This window comes from Elephas maximus, chromosome 11, assembly GCF_024166365.1.
Source record: "Elephas maximus indicus isolate mEleMax1 chromosome 11, mEleMax1 primary haplotype, whole genome shotgun sequence".
Lineage (NCBI taxonomy): Eukaryota > Metazoa > Chordata > Mammalia > Proboscidea > Elephantidae > Elephas > Elephas maximus.
In genome coordinates, this window is record NC_064829.1 from 52,892,009 (window position 1) to 52,905,127 (window position 13,119).

A 13,119-nucleotide genomic window follows, 5' to 3' on the forward strand; every position below is an offset into this window, starting at 1 on the left:
AAGGAATTTTGGAAAGAAGAATAAGAAAGATCAGAAAAAATTAGGCAAGTCAATCCAGTGCAGTTAGGTAGGGTGCCTGGGACAATGCCATGAGAATTAGCTCCATTTTTTTTTTTTAATTAAATAAGAGAAAATAGGATGAAAAATAAGATGAGTTTAGAGGATCAAAGATGTGTTTTTAGTATATTACTCAGACAGGAGAAAGGAACCCTGATTAGGATAAAGTGAGGGTTATTCACTTATTCAGTCATTTAAAAAGTATTAACTGGGCATGTGCTATGTGAAACAAACCGTTCAAGGCTGGACCAGTATGAGTCAATCACAATCCATAGTGACCTCATACACAGAACTATATAGACCCAGAGTAAAACCATGCTCTGTAGAGTTTTCTGTTATGATACTTTACTTTGTCTTCTGGAGCTGCCCTTTGAAATCTTACATTCAGTTTTATACTTCATTAATTATTCTTTTCATTTTAGCTACTTGATATTTAAGAGTAAGATTCAATGTGTCTTCTGACATCTGTTTTGGCCTTTTCTTTCTTTTTTGTGTTTTTAACGACCTCTTGCTTTCTTCATATATGGTGTCCTTGAAGTCATTCCACAACTCATCTGGTCTTCAGTCATTAGTGTTCAATGCATCGAATCTGTTCTGGACATAGTTTCTAAATTCAGGTGAGATATACTCAAGGCTGTGTTTTGGCTCTCATGGGCTTATTCTAATTTTCTTCAGCTTCAACTTGAACTCCCATACGAGTAATTGATGGTCTGTTTGGCAGTCAGCCCTTGGCCTTGTTCTGACTGATGATACCAAACTTTTCTATTGTCTCTTTCCACAGATATAATCGATTTGATTCCTGTGTATTCCATCTAGTGATGTCCACGTGTATAGTTGCTGTTTATGTTGTTGAAAAAATGTATTTGCAATGAACAAGTCATTGGTCTTGCAAAATTCTATCATGCGATCTCCAGGTCGTTTCTACCAACAAGGCCATATTTTTGAATTACAGATCCTCCTTTTTTGTTTCTGACTTTTGCATTCTAATAACCTGTAATTATCAATGAGCCTTGATTACATGTTTGATCAATTTCAGACTACAGATATTGGTAAAAATCTTCTATTTTTTCATCTTTGCCCCTAGTGGCTGGTGGGTAAACTTGCTCAGCATTTCTCAAGCTGAAAGAACTGAAGAAAAAGCCAAACCTCAAGTTGCAATATTGAAGAATTCTACAGGGGAAATCCCCCACATGTCTGTCAGTTTGTCGTACTCTGGGGGCTTGCGTGTTGCTGTGGCGCTGGAAGCTATGCCACCAGTATTCAGATACCAGCAGAATCACTCATGGAGGACAGGCTTCAGCTGAGCTTCCAGGCCAAGACAGACTAAGAAGAAGGACCTGGCAGTCTACTTCTGAAAAGCATTAGCCAGTGAAAACCTTATCAATAACAGTGGAACATTGTCTGATATAGTGCTAGAAGATGAGCTCCCCAGGTTGGAAGGAGCTCCAAAAACAATGGCGGAAGAGCTGCCTCCTCAAAGTAGAGTTGACCTTAATGACTTGGATGGAGTAAAGGTTTTGGGACCTTCATTAGCTGATGTGGCATGATTCAAAATGAGAAGAAACAGCTTCAAACATCCATTAATAATCAGAACCTGGAATGTACAAAATATGAATCTAGGAAAATTGGAAATTGTCAAAAGTGAAATGGAACTTATAAACATCAATATCCTAAGCACTAGTGAGCTGAAATGGACTGGTATTGGCCATTTTGAATCGGACAATCATATAGTCTACTATGCTGGAAATGACAACTTGAAGAGGAATGCTGTTGCATTTATCACCAAAAAGGACATTTCAAGATCAGTCCTGAAGTACAGCACTGTCAGTGATAGGACAATATCCATATGCCTACAAGGAAGATCAGTTAATACAACTATTATTCAAATTTACGCACCAACCACTAGGCCAAAGATGAAGAAATAGAAGATTTTTATCAGCTGCTGCAGTCTGAAATTGGTCGAGCATGCAATCAGGATGCATTGATAATTACTGGTGATTGGAATGGGAAAGTTGGAAACAAAGAAGGATAGGTAGTTGTAAAATATGGCCTTGGTGATAGAAACAATGCCAGAGATCGAATGATAGAAATTTTGTAAGACAAATGACTTCTTCATTGTGAATACTTTCTTTCACCAACATAAACGGCAATTATACACGTGGACCTCACCAGATGGAACATACAGGAATCAAACTGACTACATCTGTGGAAAGCGATGATGGACAAGCTGAATATCATCAGTCAGAACAAGGCCACGAGGTGACTGCGGAACAGACCATCAATTGCTCATATGCAAGTTCAAGCTGAAACTGAAGAAAATCAGAGCAAGTCCACCAGAACCAAAATATGACCTTGAGTATATCCCACCTGAATTTAGAGACCATGTGAAGAATAGATTTGACCCATTGAACACTAGTGACCGAAGACCAGACGAGCTGTGGAATGACATCAAGGACCCCATCCATGAAGAAAGCAAGAGGTCATTGAAAAGACAGGAAAGAAAAAAAAGATCAAGATGGATGTCCGAGGAGACTCTGAAACTTGCTTCCGAGCGTCGAGCAGCTAAAGCAAAAGGAAGAAATGATGAAGTAAAAGAACTGAAGAGAAGATTTCCAAAGGGTGGCTCAAAAAGACAAAGTAAAGTATTATAATGACACATGCAAAGAGCCGGAGATAGAAAACCAAAAGGGAAGAACACACTCATTGTTTCTCAAGCTGAAAGAACTGAAGAAAAAATTCAAGCATCAAATTGCAATAGTGAAGGGTTCTATGGGGAAATTATTAAATGACACAGGAAGCATCAAAAGAAGATGGAAGAAATACTCAGAGGCGTTATACCAAAAAGAATTAGTCAATGTTCAACCATTTCAAGAGGTAGCGTATGATCAGGAACCAATGGTACTAAAGGACAAAGTCCAAGCTGCTCTGAAGGCATTGGCAAAAAACAAGGCTCCAGGAATTGACTGAATATCAATTGAGATGTTTCAACAAACAGATGCAGCGCTGGAGGTGCTCACTCGTCTATGCCAAGAAATATGGAAGACAGCGTCCTGGCCAACTGACTGGAAGAGATCCATATTTATGCCTATTCCCAAGAAAGGTGATTCAACTGAATGCAGAAATTATAGAACAATATCATTAATATCACACACAAGCAAAATTTTGCTGAAGGTCATTCAAAAGCAGCTGCAGCAGTATATCGACACGAAACTGCCAGGAATTCAGGCTGGTTTCAGAAGAGGACGTGGAACCAGGGATATCATTGCCAATGTCAGATGGATCCTGGCTGAAAGGATAGAGTACTAGAAGGATGTTTAAAAACCCAAAAACCCACTGCCATTGAATCGATTCCAACTCATAGCGACCCTATAGGACAGAGTAGAACTGCCCCATACAGTTTCCAAGGAGCACCTGGTGGATTCGAACTGCCGACCTCTTGGTTAGCAGCTGTAGCACTTAACCACTACGTCACCAGGGTTTCCTGTGTTTTATTGACTATGCAAAGGCTTTCGACTGTGTGGATCATAACAAATTATGGATAACATTGTGAAGAATGGGAATTCCAGAACACTTAATTGTGTTCATGAGGAACCTTTACATTGATCAAGAGGCAGTTGTTTGGACAGAACAAGGGGATACTGATTGGTTTAAAGTCAGGAAAGGCGTGCATCAGGGCTGTATCCTTTCACCATACCTATTCAATCTGTAGGCTGAGCAAATAATCTGAGAAGCTGGGCTATATGAAGAAAAATGGGGCATCAGGATTGGAGGAAGACTCATTAACAACCTTCATTATGCAGATGACACAACCTTGCTTGCTGAAAATAAAAGGACTTGAAGCACTTACTAATGGAGATCAAAGACCACAGCCTTCAGTATGGATTGAACCTCAACATGAAGAAAACAAAAGTCCTCACAACTGGACCAATGAGCAACATCATGATAAGCAGAGAAAAGATTGAAGTTGTCAAGGATTTCATTTTGCTTGGATCCACAATCAATAGCCATGGAAGCAGCAGTTAAGAAATCAAACGACACATTGCATTGGGTAAATCTGCCACAAAGGGCCTCTTTAAAGTGTTGAAAAGCACAAATATCACCTTGAAGACTAAGGTGCGCCTGACCCAAGCCGTGGTATTTTCAATCACATCATATGCATGTGAAAGCTGCACAATGAATAAAGAAGACAGAAGAAGAATTGACACTTTTGAGTTGTGGCATTGGCAAAGAATATTGAAAATACTATGGACTACCAAAAGAAGGAATAAATCTGTCCTGGAAGAAGTACAACCATATTGCTCCTTAGAAGCAAGGATGGTGAGACTGCGCCTTACATACTTTGGACATGTTGTCAGGAGGGATCAGTCCCTGGAGAAGGACTTCATGCTTGATGAAGTACATGGTCAGAGTAAAAGAGGAAGACCCTCAATGAGAGGGATTGACACAGTGGCTGCAACAACGAGCTCAAGCATAATGATTGTAGAGATGGTGCAGGACTGGGCAGTGTTTCGTTCTGTTGTGCATTGGGTCACTATGAGTTGGAACTGACTTGAACGAACCTAACAACACAACAACAACAGAAGAAATATTGAAGGATGCAGGAAGCATCTAAAGAAGATGGAAGGAATACACAGAATCACTGTACCAAAAAGAATTAGTCATCATTCAGCCGTTTCAGGAGGTAGCATGTGATCAAGAACCAATGATACTGAAGGAAGAAGTTCCAGCTGCACTGAAGGGACAGGCAAAAAACAAGGCTCCAGGAATTGACAGAATACCAATTGAGATGTCAAATGGATACAGCGCTGGAGGCACTCATTGTCTACACCAAGAAATTTGGAAGACAGCTACCTGGCCAACCAACTGGAGGAGATCCATATTTGTGCCCATTGCAAAGAAAGGTCATCCAATAGAATGCAGAAATTATCAAACAATATCATTAATATCAAACGTAAGTATAATTTTGCTGAAAACCATTCCAAAGCGGTTGCAGCAGTACATCAACAGGAAACTGCCAGAAGTTTAAGCTGGATTCAGGAAAAAATGGGAATGTGGAATTAGGGATATCATTGTTCTGTTGACATGAATCTCAGCTGAAAGCAGAGAATATCAGAAAGGTGTTTACCTGTGTTTTATTGACTATGTAAAGACATTTGTCTGTATGGATCTTAATAAATTATGGATAATATGGTGAAGAAGGAAATTCCAGAAAACTTAATTGTACTCATGAGGTGACCTGTACACAGACCAAGAGGCAGTCATTAGAACAGAACAAGGGGATACTGTGTGGTTTAAAATCAGGAAAGATGTGAGTCAGGGTTGTATCCTTTCACCATACTTATTCAGTCTGCACACTGAGCAAATAATCTGAGAAATTGGAATATATGAAGAAGAAAAGGGCATCAGGATTGGAGGAAGACTCATTAACAACCTGTGACACGCAAATGACACAACCCTGCTTGATGAAAATGAAGAGGACTCTAAGCACTTACTGATGAAGATCAAAGACCACGGTCTTCAGTATGAATTATACCTCAACATAAAGCAAACAAAAATCCTCACAACTGGACCAACAATCATCATGATAAATGGAGAAAAGATTGAAGTTGTCAAGGATTTCATTTTACTTGCATCTACAATCAACACCCATGGAAGCCGCAGTCAGGATGCTTTGGTTAGCTACAGCTAACCAAAAGGTCGGCAGTTTGAATCCACCAGGCACACCTTGGAAACACGACGGGGGCAGTTCTGCTCTGTCCTATAGGGTCTCTATGAGTCAGAGTCAACTCAAAGGCAACAGATTTGGATTTCGTTTTTTTTTTTTTTTTTTGGCTGGCGTTGGACAAATCTGCTGCAAAAGATCTTTTTAAAGTGTTAAAAAGCAAAGATATCACTTGGAGGACTAAGGTGAGCCTGACCCAAGCCATGGTGTTTTCAGTTTCCTCATATGCATTTGAAAGCTGGACAATGATTAAGGAAGACCAAAGAAGAATGATACTTTTGAATTATAGTGTTACTAAGAATATTGAATATACTGTGGAATATCCGAAGAGTAAACAAATCTGTCTTGGAAATAGTACAGTCAGAATGCTCTTTAGAAGCAAGTACGGCAGTACTTCATCTCATATACTTTGGACAGCTTACTAGGAGGGACCAGTCCTTGGAGAAGAACATCATGCCTGGTAAAGTAGACAGTTAACGAAAAAGAGGAAGACCCTGAAAAGATGGATTGACATAGTGGCTACAACAATAGGTTCAAGAATTACAATGATTGTGAGGATGGTGCAGGACCAGGCTGTGTTTCATTCTGTTGTACATAAAATTGCTACGAGCCAGAACCTACTCGACGGCACCCAACAACAACGTAGGGATTTCAATGGCTGATTTTTCAGAAGTAGATTTCCAGGCCTTTCTTCTGAGGTGCTTCTGAGTAGACTCAAACCACCAACATTTTAGTTATCAGCTGAGACCATTAACCATTTGCACCACCCAGGGACTCCAATTCTAGGCTGTAGGGATAATGATATTGAGTAAAACAAACAAAACCCCATGTTCTCACGTAACTTTCATTCTAATGGTAGATTAGGATGCTATTACATTGAGTGCTAGGGCTAGCATGATGGCTATGAGAAATGTTGAGGCAATTGTGCCTGAGTGAACATGGAAGACAAGAGAGCCAGTTAAACACAAAGAAGTAATTGGAATGACATTAAAAGAAGCAGGGAAAGTGGGAGGAACAGATTTGGAGTCTTTCTAGGTAGGGGAGGAGCCCTGGTGGATGAGGTTTTGGCTCAGTGTTAAGGGGGAGGTGTTTGATGGAAGATTTCTCTTTTAGTCCTCCTCTTAGGATCTAACATATTTCTCTTCTTTCATAGAGTTATTTGGTTAGATAGACCTGCAGAAAAGAGGCCATAGAGGCTGCTTGACCTGCCTTGTTCAGACCTTAGTCTTGCTTAACCTCTTGGGAGATGCAGAAAGCCAATGCCATCAGAATCTAGGCCAAATCCCATAGGAAAGGAAGCCCCTTAGTCACACTGGAAGGATTCTTCCAAGTTCCATGTGGTGAAGCACCTCTCACCAGGAGCCTATACTGGTTGGGAAAAAAACCTTTTAGTAGAAAATAGTGTCCATTCTGCCAGGCTTTTTCTATGCACTTTCCTTGGGAACCACGAAGAAAAATGGCTCTGGCAGCTAGCCCTTTCTTTCCCCAGCAGCAGGGAGCCTACTATAAACCAGCCCTTAGATGCAGGGTTCCTTATTCCTGTTCTGTGTGTTTATCATGGCCTGATGTTAGGAGCTAAACAGCTCCCTCTCACAAGCCCTCACAAACACTTTCCGACTCTGTAATTAGTTCAACTTCTAATATGCAGACAGATAATGAGAGGATAAGGCTCTTCATAGAAATGTATTCCTCAGAGTTTCAAATTCTCATGGAATCAAGACTTTCTGGAACCATCGATGCTAGATAAACCCCTGAAACTATTGCCCTGAGATCACCTTTAAACCTTAAACCATAAATATCCCCTGAAGTCTTCTTTAAACCAAACAATACTTTAGCTTAATTAGCAGAGAATGTCTGTCTTGAACATTTGCTCTTTTAAAGAGCTACCCATATGGGATCAAACTGACAACAACACATCAAAACATGAGAGGTAAAGCTTAGGGTTTGGTAAGTTTATGTTCATAGTGAAGGAATAATTCAAAAAACAGGGTGAGAATGGTTGCCCAACTTAAAGAATGTAATCAATGTCACTGAATTGTATATGTAGAAATTGTCGAATTGGTGTATGTTTTGCTGTGTATATTTTCAACAGCAAAACAATAAAATAAATAAATAAAACAAGAAAACGTGTTCAATGTGTTTCCATCTGAGAAGTAAATGTCCACTTTCAGAAATCAATACAGAGGGGAAAGTGAGGAGGAAGAAGAGAAGGTAACCTAATGTAAGAAAAGCACCCACTCTGTTATAGGCCATATGCTTGATATTTCAAAGGTGGTACCTCACTTAAATCTCACAATATCTTGTTCTTAGTTTCACATCTGCAGAAACTTATGTTCAGCAATGTTAGGTGACTTGTTGAATATCACACAGGTAGTGAGTCAGCTGCCATTGGTTACTAGCTGGTATTGAAGGCTCCATATCTCCCTCTCTTCTTTTATATGTTGAAGTTTTACTCTGAGGGTAAAGCAATATTCAATGCAAATAAAAAGCACAAGCTTGATGGAACTTCACATGCTAGTTAGAAAGACATTTGATGGCTAGGAAAAGCTCTGAATCACCCTCAAACTGTAAGATGCTATCTTTTCGGCCTCAGTAAGGCCAATGCAAATTCCAACCGGTCACTTTATTAATGACCTGAAGACAAACTGGATGAAGTATTACATGTGCCTCATCCAAGCTATGCTAACCATTAGATAACAAATCCAAATTTACATTCCCTCCTTCTTTGAGGTTAGCGAGTTTGATTTCGTTGACTATAGATAGCCTGCCATTGATTCATGGAACAAGAAAGTAAAACTTTTGGTCTTTTGAGGCTCAAGACATGAACACTGTTTCTTTTTCTTTCCAAATAGTAATGAATAACATAATTCTAAAAAAAATGGTTGAATAATTTTTTTTTCTAGGTATTAAATTATCCTTAAAAATATGGCTTCCTGTTGCCTACAGGGCTTATTGCAAACATCTTAACATCACCTGGGCATTGAAGGTCTTATAACATTTGGGCACAGTCTGCATTTCACTTAATCACACAAGAAATATTTACCGAGGATATAACTTATGCCAAGACTTGCTGTAGATGCTGTGGACACCGTAAATATCTTTTTCCTTCCCGTACACCTATGCAGATTCACTTCATCTTTGAAAGTCTCTTGAGAGAGTTAAAATTAGGGGTACTTGCTATGGGGTATATAGGAGCTCTCTGTAATATGCTTGAAACTTTTCTGTAAATATAAAACTATGCTGATAACATGCACTTTCTATGTTTGTTTGCCAACCACACCCACAAGTTATTTTCATAAGTGCTGCTATGCCAATTTTTTTGACATGTTGCCATAAAAAAATTAGTATAGTGTGCTTATGAAAATACCTCCCAGGGGGAGAACATAGTTGGCAAACAAACGTAGAAGGTCATGTTATTTGCGTAAAAATACGGTCTTCTAAAATAAACTGCATTAAATGTTAGAGAAAAACAAAATCAAAACTCCATGAAGTCCTTCTATTCACCTTTCTTCCATAAAGTAACAATTTCTGGAATAGCGCCTGTAAGGAACATACAGAATCATCACTTACAATCTGAGCAATAGCATTTATTCACAGTTACCAGCTAGTTTTGTTATTTGATTTGTTCCTTCGTTCCAAGATTGAATCATGTCTGGTGTTTCCTGGTACCCCACAAAGAGCCAAGCCTAAAGAATGAATGAAGTCATCACTGGCTTTCCTGATAGAAGTATTGGTTTCACAGAGAATTTGCTAGAATTACTTAGCTCGGAAATGTTCTATAGCAGTATTGGTTCTTTTTTTCCTTTCTTTCTTTCTTTTTTTTTTTTTTGCTTCTATAGCCCTGACTTCACATTGAATTCTTTGGCCTAAACATTCAACTCATACTAATTTAAAACTTTTTTTGCAATGCATAATCCATATTTTACTTGATATATAATACTCATATTACACTGCTAAATGTAAGTTCCCTAAGTATGTATAAGAATCTGTCATCAAAAATGACTCTTTTGTGATATTCAGGATTTATCTTCTTAGGTAATTAAAAACACAGCCACCAGCTCCCTCAGCCATGCCCCAGGTCCTTCGCATACGTTCATACCCATACACAGACATTTATGCAACTGAGCCTAAATTTTTACAAACACCGTCAAAGAAGAAAAAGAACTTCAGTAGAAGTTTAAACTTAATTTAGTCTACTCTGAATAAGTGTCCTAAAATAGAGGGGCAAATAACTTGGAATATATATATATGTCTGTGTATATACATACATATACACATACACATACATACGTAAAAAAAAAAAAAAATTTAATCGAATACCTCCTCTAAACAAGGCTGTTGCAGGCTGGTTACCCTAGAAATCGGGTTCTGAGAATAGTATACAGAAGGATTGTTGGAGCGTATTATTGAGAGTACCCTAGAAAGACAGTGAGAGTATCAAGACTGCTCAGAGGGAGCAGTTGAACTGGAATGCAGATGCAACAGTGGCTATAGTTAATCACAGAGGGTACCCTGAATCTGGGATAGCCCTGCAAACATGTCCCAAGAGAGACATGGGGGATAGACCTTTGTATCCTTACATCAACCAGTTATTGGATATGGGTTTCCTAGGAAGGAAAAGTAATTTTGAGAGAAACAGCTTTTTTTTGACTAAGGGCAATTCCTGATGAGAAACTCAGCTATGGTCAGTCAGCAGCCAATATTCCTGCCACTGGATGGCACACACAACAAAGATTTATTCTAGGGGTTTGACAAACATGAAACTATTATGATGATCAGGCAGGTGCCCACCCACAGGAAGCTCACAGTCTGCATCGGGGATTGAGGCAGCTAGACAGATGCTCCCATCCACAGGAAGCTCACAGTCTGCACTGGAGATTGGGACAGCTAGACAGATAAACAAAAATCTATAAAGTAATGAAAAATGTAGTAAATACTATCAGCTAAGAAGAAATTAACTACTTGGTGTGCACAGAGGAGGAAGCCGAAGAGTGACAGAAAAGAACTATGACTGGTACTCCAAGAATAATAGGATTTCATAATCTGTACTATGAATGGCAAAGCCCAGAGAGACTGAAGGCTAATGAAAGTATAAGAACAATTCACCATCGCTACCTTGTTAAAACAAAGGTTCTGAAAAGCCCCATCCTACAGAAGATGGGTATTATTCAGAATGGATTCTACAGAAAACTGCTTATGTGCTACATTGTACCCTTAACAGGACATTGACAAGCTAGGCCCCTTAACCATATGAAGCACATATTCAGAGAAAAAAGTAATAATCGGCAATTGAACACTTTTTCCTGTTTTACTGGAAAGATGGTTGCTTTATAGCCAGTTAGATACAGGTTCAGATTTAGACTACACACTATTAGCCATAGAGTCTTGATCAAGTCAGTGGACACCTCTAAATAACAGTTTTCTCAACTGTAAATTAAGCTTAATAATACTTACCTCCCAGGTATGTTATAAGCATGATGGGAAATGAAGCTGGGTTCCAGCAAATAGCAGACTAATTTAACATGGATCCCACTCTTGCTACAAACACATAGAAAGATAACAGAAACGTACATTCATGATAAAGCTTTAAAAAATTAAAATTTTCAAGTACCAGCAAGAGAGAAATTAAAGCCAAAGGAGGCCTTAGGAGATGGGTACCTGGAATTTAATATCTACAGTAAAATAGAAAATAAAATTTTGGATCAGAGAAAATAAAGCATTGTCACACACACACACACAAAAAAAAAACTGCACAAGTTGAGATCCCAAAAGCCTTTTTTAGTGAAAGGAAGACTAAAGAAACTCCTTCCAAAGGAGAAAAAAAGAAAAGCAAGAAAAAATGTAAGCTTATCTCTGCCTAGACCTCCAAGTTGGGGGGATGGGGGTAAAAAAAAAAAAAAAAAACTCCCATAAGCAAGAAGCCATCAAGCCTGTATTTCTACCCTTATCATGAAGGCATTCCAAAAGTGGTATGTTGATATCAAAACTGGTAAACAAACAAACATAAAACAAGTGAAAACCCTGGAGTTTCCAGCAGAAGCTAACTAAAAATTTCTCTGTGGCACTATTTCCATAAACTTTAGTCTCACAATATCTGGTATAAAAGCACAAAGAACCTCCCAGTCAAATGTACAAACTGCATGAGAAAATGGTCAACTATGTATTAATCAAGATAGCCTAGGTTATTAGCAGAAAAAGACTTTAATATAACTACGAATATTATGTCCAAAATATAAGTTACTGAACAAAATGGATTAGAAAAAAATAAGACTTTCAGTAGCAATTTGTATCTATAAAAATTATTAACGTGGACATTTTATAAATGAAGAATGCAATATATGAAATAAAAATTCAATAGATGGGTCTTATAGCAGATTGGCACAATAGGGATTTGAAAGACAGGTCAACAAAAAAATACTCAAACTGAAGAACAGACATGGAAAAAAAATAATAATAACAAGAAGAAGGAGGAGGAAAAGGAGGAAGAGGGGAAAACAGATAAAACCATAGAAGTATTTAGATATACTCAAAAGGTAAAACATACATGAAATTGGAGACCGAGAAGCAAGGTAAGGGAGAATAAGGCAGAAGTAATGTTGAAAACAGAAAATGATAGTATTTTTCAATGATGTTTATTTTCAATGTTAAAATAAATCTGATTTTCAAGAATTTTGGTGAACTTGAAGCAGAATAAATACAAAGAAAATCATATCTATATACTTCTTAGTAAAACTGGTAAAAACAAACAAACAAAAAAGACAGAGAGAGAATCATAAGAGAAACCAGGTAAAAAAGATGCTTTCACTTTCATGGAGGTGTAAAAAGACTGATAGATAACTTACAAACAGAAACAATGAAAGTAGAAGACAATGGGTTGCCATCTTTAGAAGGCCAAAGGGAAAAAAAATCCCAGCCATCCTAGATTTCTATATTTAGGAAAAGATACACTTGTTAAATGAAGATAAAATAAAGATGTTTTCAAACAAATGAATTCTTTCAATAGCCGGCCAAAAATAAAGATAACAATAAGAGGAATTCTTCAAGAAGAAATGATTCCAGGCAGAAATATACAAGTAAGGAATGAAAAACATAAAAATGATAAACACATAGGTAAATATAAGTAAATATTAACTGCACAAAACAAAACCTAAATGTCTTACAGAGTAAAATATATGTAGAACTAAAATCATGACAATATAAAGTAAAAGGCAGAGGGTGTGTGGGGTTAAAAGGTTCAACTGTTCTAATATTATTGCGGAAGCAGTAAAAATGATTACTGTATTAGACATAAGAAGTCAAAAGATACACGCATTAATTTCTAGATAAACCAACAAAAAAGT